This window comes from Camelina sativa, chromosome 17 (assembly GCF_030686135.1).
Source record: "Camelina sativa cultivar CO46 ecotype springtype chromosome 17, ASM3068613v1".
Taxonomy (NCBI): Eukaryota; Viridiplantae; Streptophyta; class Magnoliopsida; order Brassicales; family Brassicaceae; genus Camelina; species Camelina sativa.
The window spans coordinates 28,401,735-28,416,242 of record NC_141896.1 but is presented as its reverse complement, the minus strand read 5'-3'; the positions used below and the strand labels follow the sequence as shown (position 1 = coordinate 28,416,242).

General features: G+C 34.1%; 1 long non-coding RNA gene and 1 pseudogene across 4 annotated transcripts; both read right to left on the bottom strand.

The window, feature by feature from the left end:
• Positions 1–879: 879 nt before the first annotated feature.
• Positions 880–2,947, bottom strand: LOC104757861 (uncharacterized). 4 transcript variants are annotated; one of them, XR_762543.3, is made up of 6 exons: positions 2,493–2,947; positions 2,337–2,391; positions 2,114–2,231; positions 1,860–1,915; positions 1,722–1,777; positions 880–1,347 (listed from the first exon to the last, which is right to left on the bottom strand). It is a non-coding gene; the product is annotated as an uncharacterized LOC104757861 (long non-coding RNA). The 4 variants fall into 4 exon arrangements; XR_015585836.1 differs by having other exon boundaries at positions 2,337–2,357; positions 2,493–2,914; XR_762544.3 differs by lacking the exon at positions 1,722–1,777.
• A 9,422-nt stretch (positions 2,948–12,369) lies between these two features.
• Positions 12,370–14,056, bottom strand: LOC147924420 (protein FAR1-RELATED SEQUENCE 5-like; annotated as a pseudogene).
• Positions 14,057–14,508: the final 452 nt, after the last annotated feature.

Genomic DNA, 14,508 nt, shown 5'->3' with positions numbered 1-14,508 from the left:
GGATTTGTGTAGTTAGACTAAATATTAATAATACAAAACGATAACTGAAATTAATTTGAAAATATATATTGTATTTTGAGTCTTGCTTTGCATAGTTAAACTATATATTTATAAACAATTTGTAAATAGTTAATAAAGTACAAATAAGGAAAAAAAATTAAAATATATATGGATTTAATTTTAAAACAATTATGAGATCTGTCTACAAACATCTACTTAATAAAATAAAAAATTTCAAATATTTAACCCGTGGTACACTGCGGGACTATTTTTTAAAACTAATTTTTTAATTTTTAAGTTTTAGTTATTTATAATATATTTTTGTTAAGTGTAAGGTTATTTGTATTTGATTATTAACTACAGGATTTAACCCTCAGTTTATGGCAAGATAATTTGTTTTTACATGATCAAATTTTAATCAATTTACATTAATATATATATATATATATATATATAATATTCTAATACTGATAGCAAAATAATGAAATGAAGAATTACCCGTGTATCACTAAGTTAGTAATAATTTAAATTTATATTAATATTGAACCAAACTATTTCAACCATATAACTTCGTCGCATGATATTTTAATTTTTTATTAGTGTAAGTATTCATTATATATTTAAAAATTAAAGTATAAAATAATCTATATCCAGTGGATTAAAAAATAAAAATAATAATCTATATCCGGTATAAAACATTAAGTCTAAAGTAAAGCGAATACAAACTTTTATTTTTGAATCAGTAGTTTAATCATTATCTTTCTTGACTTAATGTATTGTCAAGGCAAATCTTAGATTTCTATTTTCTCTTCATTTCCTCTCATTTTGTTAAGATGACATGAAAAGCAAACATAAAAAAATGAACAAACACAAATGATATGATATGTTAAAATCTTTTGCTAAAAAAGTCAGTAAAGGTAATCTCTTTTGAAGTACTTGTAGCACTATGTGTCTCTATGAGTGGTATATACTTCAGTCTATTATTGATACATGTGGTTAAGTTTTTTTGTTAAAGACATGTGGTTAAGTTATTTAGTAGTACAGTAACGATTAACATGAAAACTTAATATAGGTGAAACAGCTTTTTGTGTCAGGACACATGGAAATCTCCACATTGTGGTTTTCATGTGTACCATTCATATAGGTAACCCTATCTTCTATAAGGCTGCGAACGATCCTCGACGGCCTGTGCTACGATTCCGGTGGGGAGATGTTTAAGACGCACAACGGAGTCATACTTGTTCTGGTGTTGTCCTCCAAGTCCTGAAATACTGAATGTCTTTAACGGAGGATCAACCGGTTGCTGAATCCATCAGATGGAGTAGTAACCTATATATATCTAATAACCTGCAATTGTAAAAGTTGAGTTGATAATATCAAATAAAGTTCTTCTTCTGCTAATATATTTCAACATAGGTGCACACACATAAGTAGAGATGAATATGAGAGAAAGGACAGATGAAAATGGAAACAATCACACAAGCACCATTATCAAAACATTTATGTAGCATATCTTATCAACTTATTTTAAAAAACCTAGCCTAATATCTTCAAAGATCAAGCTAATCAAGGTTGGGTTCTCTCACCAATATTTTCAAGATAATAATTTACATTACATCATCAAAGATTATCCAATTTTTTGAAGATATTTAATAAAACATTTGTTTTATCTAATAACGTCAATTCCTCCCAACCAATTAACAGATTTTTTGGTTTTATACCTGATCACATACTTGCCATGGCAATAGATGAGAGGTCTTGCTAACGATGCAACATACTGGCACAGTAAATATATACTGATATCATTTTTTCTACAACAAAGTAATATGAGAGGTCAAAAAGTAGAAAGAAGAACTCACTGTTGCAAGTCGGCGTCTCTCGCTGATGTATATGAAATCCGGGATAAAAGAAGCTCCTGTTGCAAACGGAGGCAGCATATATAGAGGAAACACAAATTGTTAGCAAATCACAGAGCAAATATGAAACGAAATTAACCAGAACTGATTGATGAGCTGTTTAGATTGAGTATGAAACGAAACTAAATTTTGAAACTAAATAACAAAACGCCAACACCTAAAAATCGTAAACGTTTCAGAACAAAATTTTAACTTACCAGTGCAATGCCGTATGTCGTCAATACACAGAGTCTGCTCTCGTTGGCTCTACCAAGAGCATTGGGATTATCCCTGTACTGGTAAACACAACGAAAGACAGCATCTCTACTTTCTAACCTAAAAAGAGCAACACATACCAACAACACCAAGCCAGAGACAATTGTTAATTCCTTGCAGAACGTTTCAATGAACACGGAGAAATGTTTGGAGAGTATCACATACTTCGCAAGAGTCTCTGGTTTTCTGCACGAAGTTGATCAAATTATTCTCTTCTTGCCTAATTCCAGGGACGAAAAAAAAAACAGTGACACCAATTAACCCAAGACGTACATTGCAAAGTTACCTCAATATAAATTCTACTAAGAAAAAGAGAGTTACCATCTTTGTCTTGTTCATGGAACCATAAAAAAATGTTGAAATCATCACTCTTCTTCTTCCTCTTCATATCTCTCTTTTTATTTTTCCCCTCGCCATCACTTGTCTCAAGAACTGGTCGCTTCTTTCCAGATTCGTTCGTGTCTGAATCCTTAATTCCCTCTTCTGATTCCGAATTGCATATCACGTCTTCACCTTTCTCCCCCCAATTCATCGACTAAACCAATTCTCTCTTTGGAGATATATCCAGTTTTCCCCTTAATCCTTTCTCTAAATACCTTTGATGACCTTCTCCTATAATATCTTTTTGCGACAATGATACGCTCTCATGATGAGGGAAGTTAATTTTGAGAAAGGAAGCACAAAGAAGAACAAAATCTCTGCAAATGGTTTCGACAACGATGACGGCAGAAGAAGATTAAATTTTCATTAAGTTTACACGATCTGTAAAAGGTCCGCGTGTTTTCTTTGACCCGATCCGAATTTTTTACCCAATGGCAGTTTTGTAAATAAGTCTGAAGTTGAGGATTTATTTCATAGATGTACTTGGAAAATGTATATATAGATGTTAAGGGTTGCTATTATTAACATCATTTATTGTATTGGGACTTGTCAATAACATATTAATAATATGTAACCGATCATTTTTCTGGACTTAGCTTTTGTTGTTCGATGATGATAAGAGAAATTAAAAATATATATATATCATAATAGAAAATCATGAATGTATGTATCTTTGAAATCATTATGGATCCACTTCATCAGCTTCATCTTCTACACAGTATACATAGCACACACAAAACATAGCACACTCCTATATTAATTCATACACCATGAACGTTACACACACAAAAAAAACTACCAAACTTGTTGATTTATAAGGTGAAATCACATCTAACATTAATGTTTGTACACAAGAAAATAAAATAAAATAAAAATAAAAAAGGTGCTTGTGATATAAAATATAAACCAATTTCTATTGATCAAAAACACAAAAACAACGTATTTGACATTTGAATTGGCCCAAATGTTTTGTCTAACATTAGAATTTAACCAATTTACAAGGTGATCAACACATCCATGGTTAACGTATTCAAAATGCTTTGTCTGAGATTAATGTTCTCTATATATAATACATATAATAACATCGATACGAAAAGAAATTAATGTTAATAGCACATGTTTTGAACTTTAATTATTTCAGACACATTAGTCAATATATAATGATAATAGCACATGTTTGTATTATATATACATAATTAACTTTTAAAAAGGGTAGTATTTAACTATGATTTGAAACTAGATTATTTGTAAAAAATACCCTATTTCTGTTTATCAATATGAAAAGTTACGTATGTTTCAGAAATATTTTTCTTAATTACATTTTTTTTGTTTTAGGAGAGGTCATCTACGACGACAATTTAATCTCACAAAAACCAAGCCATAAAACACACATTATGGAGACTTGTAAAGTTTCTACTTTTATCAACAAAAGAAAAAAATAAAATTAAAAATTTGTTATAAAGCATAACGCAAAATATAAAATTATTATATTATATATGTATAAGTGTAAATATGTATGTATAATATATACATACTATAGTAAATAAATAGAGAGAGAGAGATCGAGAGTAGAAGAGAGACAGTTAAACAATGATGCTCTTCTTATTATTACTCCTCTTCTCTTTCTCTTGTCTTATGTTATTACATCCAAGCAAATGAACATATATATAGGGAAGTTAAGGATAAGAAGATAAGAGTAAATACAACTTGGAGCCCAAGTTACTTAGAGGGGAAGTATGTGATGGATAATCACAAAATAATTATCCATTTTATAACACTCCTCCTTGAGTATCCATCACCATCTACGTATTGTGTACTGTCTCGTTAAAAACCTTATCATAGAAAAACTATATAGGATAAATACTTTGATAAGGGAAAAGAGTACAGTGACACAATCTCCCCTTGGAAATGACGAGTCTTTTTATCTTCATAGGTTCGTAGATGACTCATATCGATCATTTTTTGCTTCGAACAAACGAGTCTACTTTTCTTCATATCTTCCGTAGATGATCCATATCGATCATTCTCTTCATTCTTCTGAAGAGAGATAGACCTTCACCATTGACATTCTTCTTTGAGATCGATATTTTGTGTGTTATTTGTTTCCTCGTTAAAAACCTTATCATGGAAAAATCCAGTGGAATAAAAACCATGATAAGGGAAAAAGAGTGCAGCCACGCGAATCATCATATTCTCCCCCTGGAAATATCATCTTCAAAAGATGCATTTTGGTCTCTGAAGATGCAATCTGAATGAGGTAGTCGGAAGCATCTTTGTAAATAACTCTGCTACATTGTTACTTGAGTTGATGGACTGGCTATCAACTTCCTTATTCTTCTCGAATTCTTGAGTGTAAGAGAGGAATATGTCTTGTTTTGTCGCTCTTGGTGTAGTTCTTTTGATTTGGGCGACATATGCAACAGAGTCTTCAACAAGCATTAACTAGTTGATGCCGATCGAACCCTCTGTTTGAAGTTCTTCGCCAACATGTTATGAGGCTCCAATCTTAGGTAGAGAACTATTGGTTGACATTCGGGCATCATCCAAGCCATTAGGGATTCTCGATACGGCATATGAAGCACACTTATTTTGGCATGACTTGAACAAGCGACGGCCAAAGTCTATCACTAAAACGTCGCGAAGTCGTTGTTTTCGATACATCTTTATATTGATCCAATATAGATCGTCCATCTGCAAAACCAACTAACCTAACTTGGGGGTTCCAAAATATATTAAGCGCAAGTTAATCATACCTTTGCAATAGAAGATACGTTTTAACTCATACTCAAAATCTACTCATAGAGAATGAGTTATATGCTGCAAAGAGATTAGTAGAAAATGCTATGCATAATTCATAAGATATATAAATGCTCGTCAACATTTATATATGATCTTATATGACTATATATATATATATATGACTTCCTTTAGAAGTGATTGGTATAACATCTATTTTGAAAGATGTTTACAAGATCTTTTATTCAAAATAACCCTTTAAGGGTTTTGATGATCATCAATGAGTTCTCGAGAACATAATTATGATATCATATATCTTTTAGGATAAGCTCTTCAAGCATCCCATGAGATGTAATTCAAGTAATCAAATAACATCAATTTTGATTGATATAGGGTATTTTACGGCGCGACACACCATTTTTTTAATATATCATTATACCCTTTTATTGTTTGGACCACTAGTCCAAAAATTATTCGTCTTTCATACGAGTTTAATATAGACTTGGTTACCTCTTTATTGGCCAATATATATCTCTATACGCTCACAGAGCAGAAATTTATGAGCATCATTAATCATATTGCGCTATATAATATTTTTATTGTCGATATTATGTCTTTGGTTCTAAATTTCCCGTAATGGCATAGTTAATCGAGATCTCTTTAATCATTATATAAATGATTTTATTCAGGTACCTGATTTCGTTATTAACTATATCAATCGGTTTTTCTGCTCCACTTGAAGAGTACTTTTGCTCCTCCTTAGGAGTTTATGTGCTCCTCTCTGGGAGTCTATTAGCTCTTCTTTAAGAGTCTATCTACTCCTCTTTAGGAGTTCATTTGCTCCTCTTTGAGAGTATAATCCTCCTTTTAATTTGCTCATTTTTCTTTTCGAGGATTTTGTTTATCTTAGGAACCAAAGTAGTCTATCACGTTTCTTATGTGTCATAGACTTAGTATGTCATCCGTCAGAGACATATTTTATTGGAGCATTTATAGCTGGGATGTGAGATTTCTTAGAACTACAAGTTCATATTCATTTAAGCGAGGATCAATATGAAATCTCATCCACCAGCTTTTTGCATTTGATTTGCAGTACACATTTTGAATAGTGATCTGTTGAACTTTTGAAGTTTTGAACTTTCAAGTTTATATTTATTATATTCATTTGTTTAAAGATCCAAAACTATTCGATGATTCTCCCATAATGATGGAGAAATTTATCATCTAACATGATGATATGCAAATCTTGCAATAGGCACATCTCTCATAAGATGGCTGTAACATTATTAGAGCGGAGACTAATCTCCCGCATCTATATATTTTATCCTCTGTGGGTGATATTTTTTATGCAGTGTAGAGGAGCATTTACAATATATATCACACACCCGTAAGTTCAAAATGAGAAATATTTAATCTCCAACCATGAATATATAACATGGGAAAAATATTTCTTTATAAAATGTTGTCCTCATATATAATATTGACTACATGAAAAACTGCATGTTCCATGTTTTGACATAGAGATTAAATCACCAAGAACCGTTTTGCAATCTCTTGGGGTTGCGCTATAAACGATTCATTATAGCTCATTTCAAGAGTGAACATCATGGATGCTCTACTTTATTACATCCGATGATCCGACATATATATGTGATAAACAATAGGATATGACTTCACCAGAGTTATATCGCTCTGGGGTGACAAATTCACCAAAGTTTATCGACTTATTATCGATGTGGGATTCCTTTAATTATCCCCCTCGAGATGATAACTCTTGGAGTTCATTCATCTCGTAATAAATCCCACATTAGGATCAACAACATACCGATTTTGGTTATATCTATTATCTTAGATCCTTATAAGATGTGAGATTAGTATTACCCGTCTTAAGATGATGACTTTTATGTCCATTCACCTTTGACCGAGTCTTCTTTTTTAGATCGGTTATATTTGGGGTTTAATTTGGGGATTTATCAAAGAAATCAAACCATCATATATGTACAATGAGCTTGTTAATCCAAAAGGATGGTGAATGGGCCAACACTATATGATTCTGGAAGCATAGCCTACTACAGAATTAAGGAGGAGGTATATAACCATCGACTCCATAAACAATAAATAAAATTTTTTTAATGAATTTAAATAAACTTAAATAAATTTAAGATAAATTAGATATTAACTGAAATATGAATGATGTGCAGTGCTTAAAACCTCATGAATTGTGAACAGGGACTTGCAATACTTTTGAAAGAACTTTTGTTCCTCTGAAAAAATTCTCAATGATTTTTCATATCATTGATTGACCGGGATGGCTTGACCAGTAATGTTATACTTGAAGTATAAGAGAATTTCATATTTGCTATTATTTTGCCATCTTTGTTTTTGCATGATATAATCATATACATGAGTGTCTCCAATGTGGCCGATCTTGTGATACCATATTTATTTATAGTCTCAATATAATAATTTTATTAAGACAAAATGTCTTAGAAAACTCCGTGAGTTTCTTTGAGACTTTGGAGAATGCTAGACATCCATAATTATGAATTTGATGTCTTTGGAAGTCGAGAGACTAGCTCATCTAGACCTTCCAATTATTTTTGCACTGTATAAAATATATGTACATGTGCTTTATATATTCTCATAAGAGAAATAATATTTTTGATTTTAAAGACATTTCATTGTCTTTAAATCTCATATAACACATATAGTTATTCTTTACTAATAAACAGAATTAAATAAACAAACATATAAATTCAGAAAATAAAATAAGAGCTATAGCCTTATATATAAGAACTCAATAGACATAGCTTTTCTTTGATCGTAGATTAGACAGAGCCTATCATATATAACGATCAATCTGGAAAAGAAAAAGCTTTTTATTTGATCATGAATGAGGTAGAACCTCTATATGTATAACGATCAATCCGAAAAAGACAAGACCTTTTATTTGATCATGAATGAGGCAGAACCTCTATATGTATAACGATCAATCTGAAAAAGACAAAACCTTTTATTTGATCGCATAGAAGGCAAAACCGATCTTTCCGGAAAGGACATAGTCTTTTGTTAGATCGTGATGGAGGGGCCAAGCCTACCATATCAAATGATCAATCCAAATATTATATAGCTTTATATATGATCGTAAAGGAGGCAAAGCTTACCATATATAACGATCTATCTATCCGAAAAAGACATAACTTTTATTTGATCTTGAAGGAGACAGAGCCTACCATATATCAAACGATCAATTCGGATATAACATAACTATATATTTGATCATATAGGAGGCATATCCTGCCATTTTTAACGATCTTTCTAGAAAAGACATAGTCTTTTGTCAGATCTAGAAAGAGGCAAAGCCTACAATATAAAATGATCCATCCAAAAATTATATAGCTTTATGTATGATCGAAAAGGAGGCAAAACCTACCATATATAACGATCTATCTATCCAGAAAATACATAGCTTTTATTTGATCGTGAAGGAGGCAGAGCCTACCATATATCTAACGATCTATCCGGATATAAGCTATAGATTTGATCGTAAAGGAGGCGATGCCTACAACTTATGACAATAAATCCAGTAAAAAGGCATAATTTCACGATGTCTATAATATTTATGTTCTATAAACATAATTGAAACAATAAAAACTTACTTACCTCATAAAAGCTCCAGCAGTAAAGACATCGTGCTGATAACGTGTTATAAAGCATAACGCAAAATATAAAATTATTATATTATATATGTATAAGTGTATATATGTATGTATAATATATACATACTATAGTAAATAAATAGAGAGAGAGAGAGAGAGAGAGAGAGAGAGAGAGTAGAAGGGAGAGAGTTAAACAATGATGCTCTTCTTATTATTACTCCTCTTCTCTTTCTCTTGTCTTATGTTATTACATCCAAGCAAATGAACATATATATAGGGAAATTAAGGATAAGAAGATAAGAGTAAATACAACTTGGAGCCCAAGTTACTTAGAGGGGAAGTATGTGATGGATAATCACAAAAGTAATTATCCATTTTATAACAGAATTCTTTTTATCTTTTGTATTCTCAATAAAGCGCTTTGAGATGGAGAAAGTGTATTGGAGAGTAAATCTTTGCAGCTCTATTTATTTTTATTTTTTTCTTTTTCTTACCTTCTTCTCATTTTATTATAGAGATTTTAACCAAATATGCCATATTTCTGGAAAAAGTTTCTAAATGTGCCATATTAGTTTTACATTTTCAATATGCCATATCCATTAATCTTGACACACTCAGTTTTACTAGATTGTACTTGCAATTAAGATTTGTTTTGATGGTGGAACATGGAGAAAGACGGGGGAGTGGTCAAAAGCGTGCGGTCAGAAGCATTTCATGGAACGCGTGGGTGATAATTGGTGGACAATAGATGAATATATAGGAACAAAGTGGTGGAGATATTGAAACAAGTCCACGAAGTGGTGGACACAACATATTCATATTGGAACTAGTCCACCCACTCATACCAAGTGGACAACATATTCATATTGACTAGTTTTCCTCCATTTGGGTAAATTCATTAAACAATTAAGTAATAGACAATATATGTAAAGTTATTTGAACTAGTCTACGACATTTAGACAATATATCGTTTCTCTATACGATGATATTTAGAACTTGTCCTTTTGAACCAGGGAATGTAATAGACAACTATTTAATCGAAGTGATATTGGTGGACAAGGTATGTGATAGGATGCAGGATGAAATTACACGTAAGAGTGTGTAACTGGGCAGGTGGGGATGATTGGACTCATTAGCGACTGACAAGACGGGTAGTTAATACAATTGCCATGGATAATAAGGTGTTGGAAGATTTTTTTTTTAGATCTAGAAAAAAAATTATGAGATAAAATCTTGTTATTTTTGGAAACAAAGACGAGGAGATTTGTTAGGAGAAGATTGAGCTGAGTATTTGTATGGTAACCGTGTAGAAAATTTGGAAGGAGAAGCTATCGTTGTTGTCTTGAAAGGCACAAAGAGAAGGTATAGTCGTCCACCATAAATGCCGATGGTTGGGGAGCTAACGAACCTTGTGTCATTTAATATCGTTTCTCTATATAAGTCTGAAATTTTTCAAATTTTTGTTGTTGTATGCAAGGTACGAAAAATGGAAGAAACCATGTGTGATCACGGAAAACGCATAAGAAAACAGTTACATATCACATAAAATCACAGAAACAGAGATCTTAGCTTAGATAAGCCATGGTCATGCACGCACCTTAGCCAAACAACAAGATCTAAGCCCCAAACGACAAAACTAGCACCACAGCAACCTTCCCACCACGTTACTAGCCTTGAATCCATACTCTCTAGGGAGAAAAATCACACACAAGACAAGGGATCTCCAAAAACCCAAGAATGCTCTTTGGAAAACTCTCCTTTATTCTTTTCTCTCTAAAAGTGTGAAAACGGCTAAGAAAGTGGAAGAAGTCGAGTTTTTTCTTAATTAATTGAGTGTAGAACTCTCCTAAACCAACCATGCAAAACCAGAAAAAATTAAAATCAAACTGATTGAACCATCCGCCTAAGGTGTTGATCGACACCAACACCTATGTCGATCGACATCCTTACCGAATCTCCACAATTCGGTTCACGAGTGTTACATGTGGTGTATACAGATGCTTCCAGAGTTGGTTTGGGGTGTGTGCTGATGCAGGAGGGGAATGTCATTGCCTATGCTTTGCGGCAGTTACGAAAGCATGAGGGCAACTATCCTACCCATGACTTGGAGATGGCAGCTCTGGTTTTCGCGTTGAAGATTTGGAGATCTTATCTTTATGGCGAAACTGTACAGGTGTACACAGATCATAAGAGCATGAAGTATATCTTCACTCAGCCTGAGCTGAACTTGAGGCAGAGGTGGTGGATGGAATTAGTGGCAGATTATGATCTGGATATAGCTTACCACCCCGGTAAAGCTAACTTGGTGGCGGATGCTCTGAGCAGAAAGCGGGCGGCTTCTGCTCATGAGCAGGAAGTGGAGTCTTTGGTGAGTGAGATCAGTACTTTGAGGTTATGTGCTATTTCACAAGAGCCATTGGGAATGGAGGCAGCTGATAGAGCAGACCTTTTGAGTAGAGTACGGTTGGCTCAGGAGAGTGATGTGGTGCTGGTGAACGCTTCTAAGGTTGTGGGTTTGGAGTATCAGGTCTCTGCTAATAGGACTATCCTGTGCATGGTCGGGTTTAGGTGCCCAATGATGAGGGACTAAGGCAGGAGATACTGAGAGAGGCTCATTCGAGCAAGTTATTTGTTCATCCAGGAGCAACCAAGATATACTGTGACCTCTAATGGTATTATCACTGGGTCGGGACGAAGAGGGATGTCGCTAGCTGGGTCTCAAGATGTGATACCTGCCAGCTAGTGAAGGCTGAGCATCAGGTGTCGGGTGGCCTGTTGCAGAGTTTACCCATTCGAAAGTGTAAGTGGGATGGTTTGCCTGTTTCGCAGACTATGGATGCTATTTAGGTGATTGTGGACCGCTTGACCAAGTCTGCACATTTTCTGGCCATTGAGAAGACTGATGGAACAACAGTTTTGGCTAAGAAGTATGTGAGGGAGATAGTGAGGTTGCATGGTGTGCCTGTGAGCATAGTGTCAGATATGGATTCCAAATTCACTTCAGCATTCTGGAGGGCATTTCAGGCAGAGTTGGGCACTAAGGCGCATATGAGTACAGCTTACTATCCCCAGACAGATGGACAGTCAGAGAGGACGATTCAGACTCTAGAGGACTTGCTGAGGATGTGTATGCTGGACTGGGGTGGTCACTGGGCCGATCACCTAAATCTGGTAGAGTTTGCTTATAACAATAGCTATCAGGCGAGTATTGGTATGGCTTCTTATGAGGTGTTGTATGGGAGGCCATGTCGCACACCTTTATGTTGTAATCAGGTAGGGGAGAGGAGCATATTGGATGCGATTTTTGTTCAGGAGACCACGGAGAAGATCCGAATGCTCAAGCTGAACATGAGGGAGGCTCAGGATCGGCAGAGCAGTTATGCTCAGGATCGGCAGAGCAATTAATTATCAAATACCAGAAATCATAATTTTCTCTTTGATGTACCACGTTTTTTCATTTCAAGAACATTCAAATATCGACCATGAGGTCCGACTGTTTTGTTCTTTGGTCGTCCAACAATAGCTTTTCTTTTAATTCCACGTGTGTTGGGAACTTTCTCTTCTTCTTCTTCTCCTAACACAGGTTCAACATTTGAAGTTGATAGCATCCATGCATTAGCTTTCACAAGTTCCTTTTTCTTTTCTTCTAATTTTTTAAGTAACTAACATGCAGCTTCATATGCACACATCGTCAATTCTACATGTTCAGCAGCAATAGATGCAACCTCACGGAAATTGCGACATAAATGGCTATAACAGTTTCCAATTGATTGTGTTACAGATTCATTAGGTGTCTCTGAACTATAAGAACATATGCTTCAAAATTTTGCCTCTTTACTCCATCGAGCCAAGATGTAGTTAGATGGAATTCTTCTAACATCCTTATTATCCAAAACTTTCAACGCATGACGACATAAGATCCCAGCAAAAGAATACTTCATGCAACTACAATGTATTGCTTGGTTCATAGCATCATAATTAACCAAATGCTCTCGCGGTCCACCACGATAAGATACTTTGTATTCATATACCATCTTAGACTTACTAACCTTTTTGGCAACATATTAACCGATAACTGTGTATTTCTTCTGAAACAAGCTAAAAACTTTGGGTGTATACACTTCTTCTCCATGTTGCAACATCTCTACATAAGCAGATAATATAGACAAGCTATGCGTCATGTTGAAGTCTACAGTTAATTCGTTATATCGTCGATCATCCAACACTCTCTCATAGTGTTCAAAGAAAGACAATAAGTCATAACTGCTCTTCAAGTATCTTTTCAAAATATTATTCATACTTTCCCTACGTTGTGTGCTCACCATATTTTTTGTGAAAGTATGACGTCCATATACCATTGCCCATTTTTCTCTCACATCAAACACATTCTTCAACCATTTATTTTCTGTCAAATTATGCTTCTCAAGCATATTACTCGATGGCAATAACCAATGTTCTTCCTCCTCGTGGTCATATACACAGTTTCCAAAGTCTGTGGCAAATTGTCCTGGCCCATGAAACACATGACTCAACTTCTTTGCAGCATTTTGGTAAATACGCCTAACACATAACATATGCTTTGTTTCAGGGAACACATTTGCTATTGCATTTGCCATTTCTGCAGACTGGTCAATAAGAATTTTTTTTGGTTGTTTTCCAGACATTGCTTTGAGAAAAGTCTTGAAAAGCCACTTATATGACTCTGTGGTTTCATCATATAGTAAAGTAGCACCAAACACAACAGTTTGCTTATGATGATTGACCCCTACAAACGGAGCAAAAGGTCTATCATATTCATTGGTCTTATAAGTTGTGACGAAGCAAACAACTTTCTTTAAAAGATTGTAATCACTTATAGACCGATCATCTGCCAAGAAGATATTCGTGATCATATCGTCTTCATCAAGTTGCATTGAATAAAAAAATGAATTATCCTCTTTCTTCTTTTGAAAGTATCCTAAAACTGCTCTAGCATCTCCATTTACCATTTTTTCCATTCGCTTTCGGTAAATGTATTTCGATGATCTTTCTCCAAAAAACCCAGATTTTTCGTCCCCCAACTTCTCTACTCATTATTTCAACGGTTGCTTTCGCTGAAATTCCTGACATATCGACATCATCAGCATGTTGTGTTTAAGCGACAGAGAACATCTGGTTTCCCTTCAGCTAATGCTTCATATGCGTCTTCACTAAATCATGGTTGTGATTCTGGTTGAAAGACACAATCTTCAATTTTCCTGTCTTTTTGAAGGTAGCAAGTCATGTGAGCTTTACAACCACACCATGTAATTCATTATGAATAACATGTTTTGAGCTTAGTTTCCTTCCTAACCCCTCTTTTGAGCAAACATAAAAAACCTTACCACCTTATTATTTATTTTCTTCCTTCGTTGTTTTCTTACATTGAAACTGTGTTCTCCTCCAATTTTTTTATAAACTTTATATGCAATTTCATCAGAACTAAACTCCATTCCAATACACAGTTCATCTTTCTTCTCATTTTCTGTGTTTGGTTCTAAAGTAGAAATCTTTTCAGTTTTAACATAGTCCTCTTTGTTGGC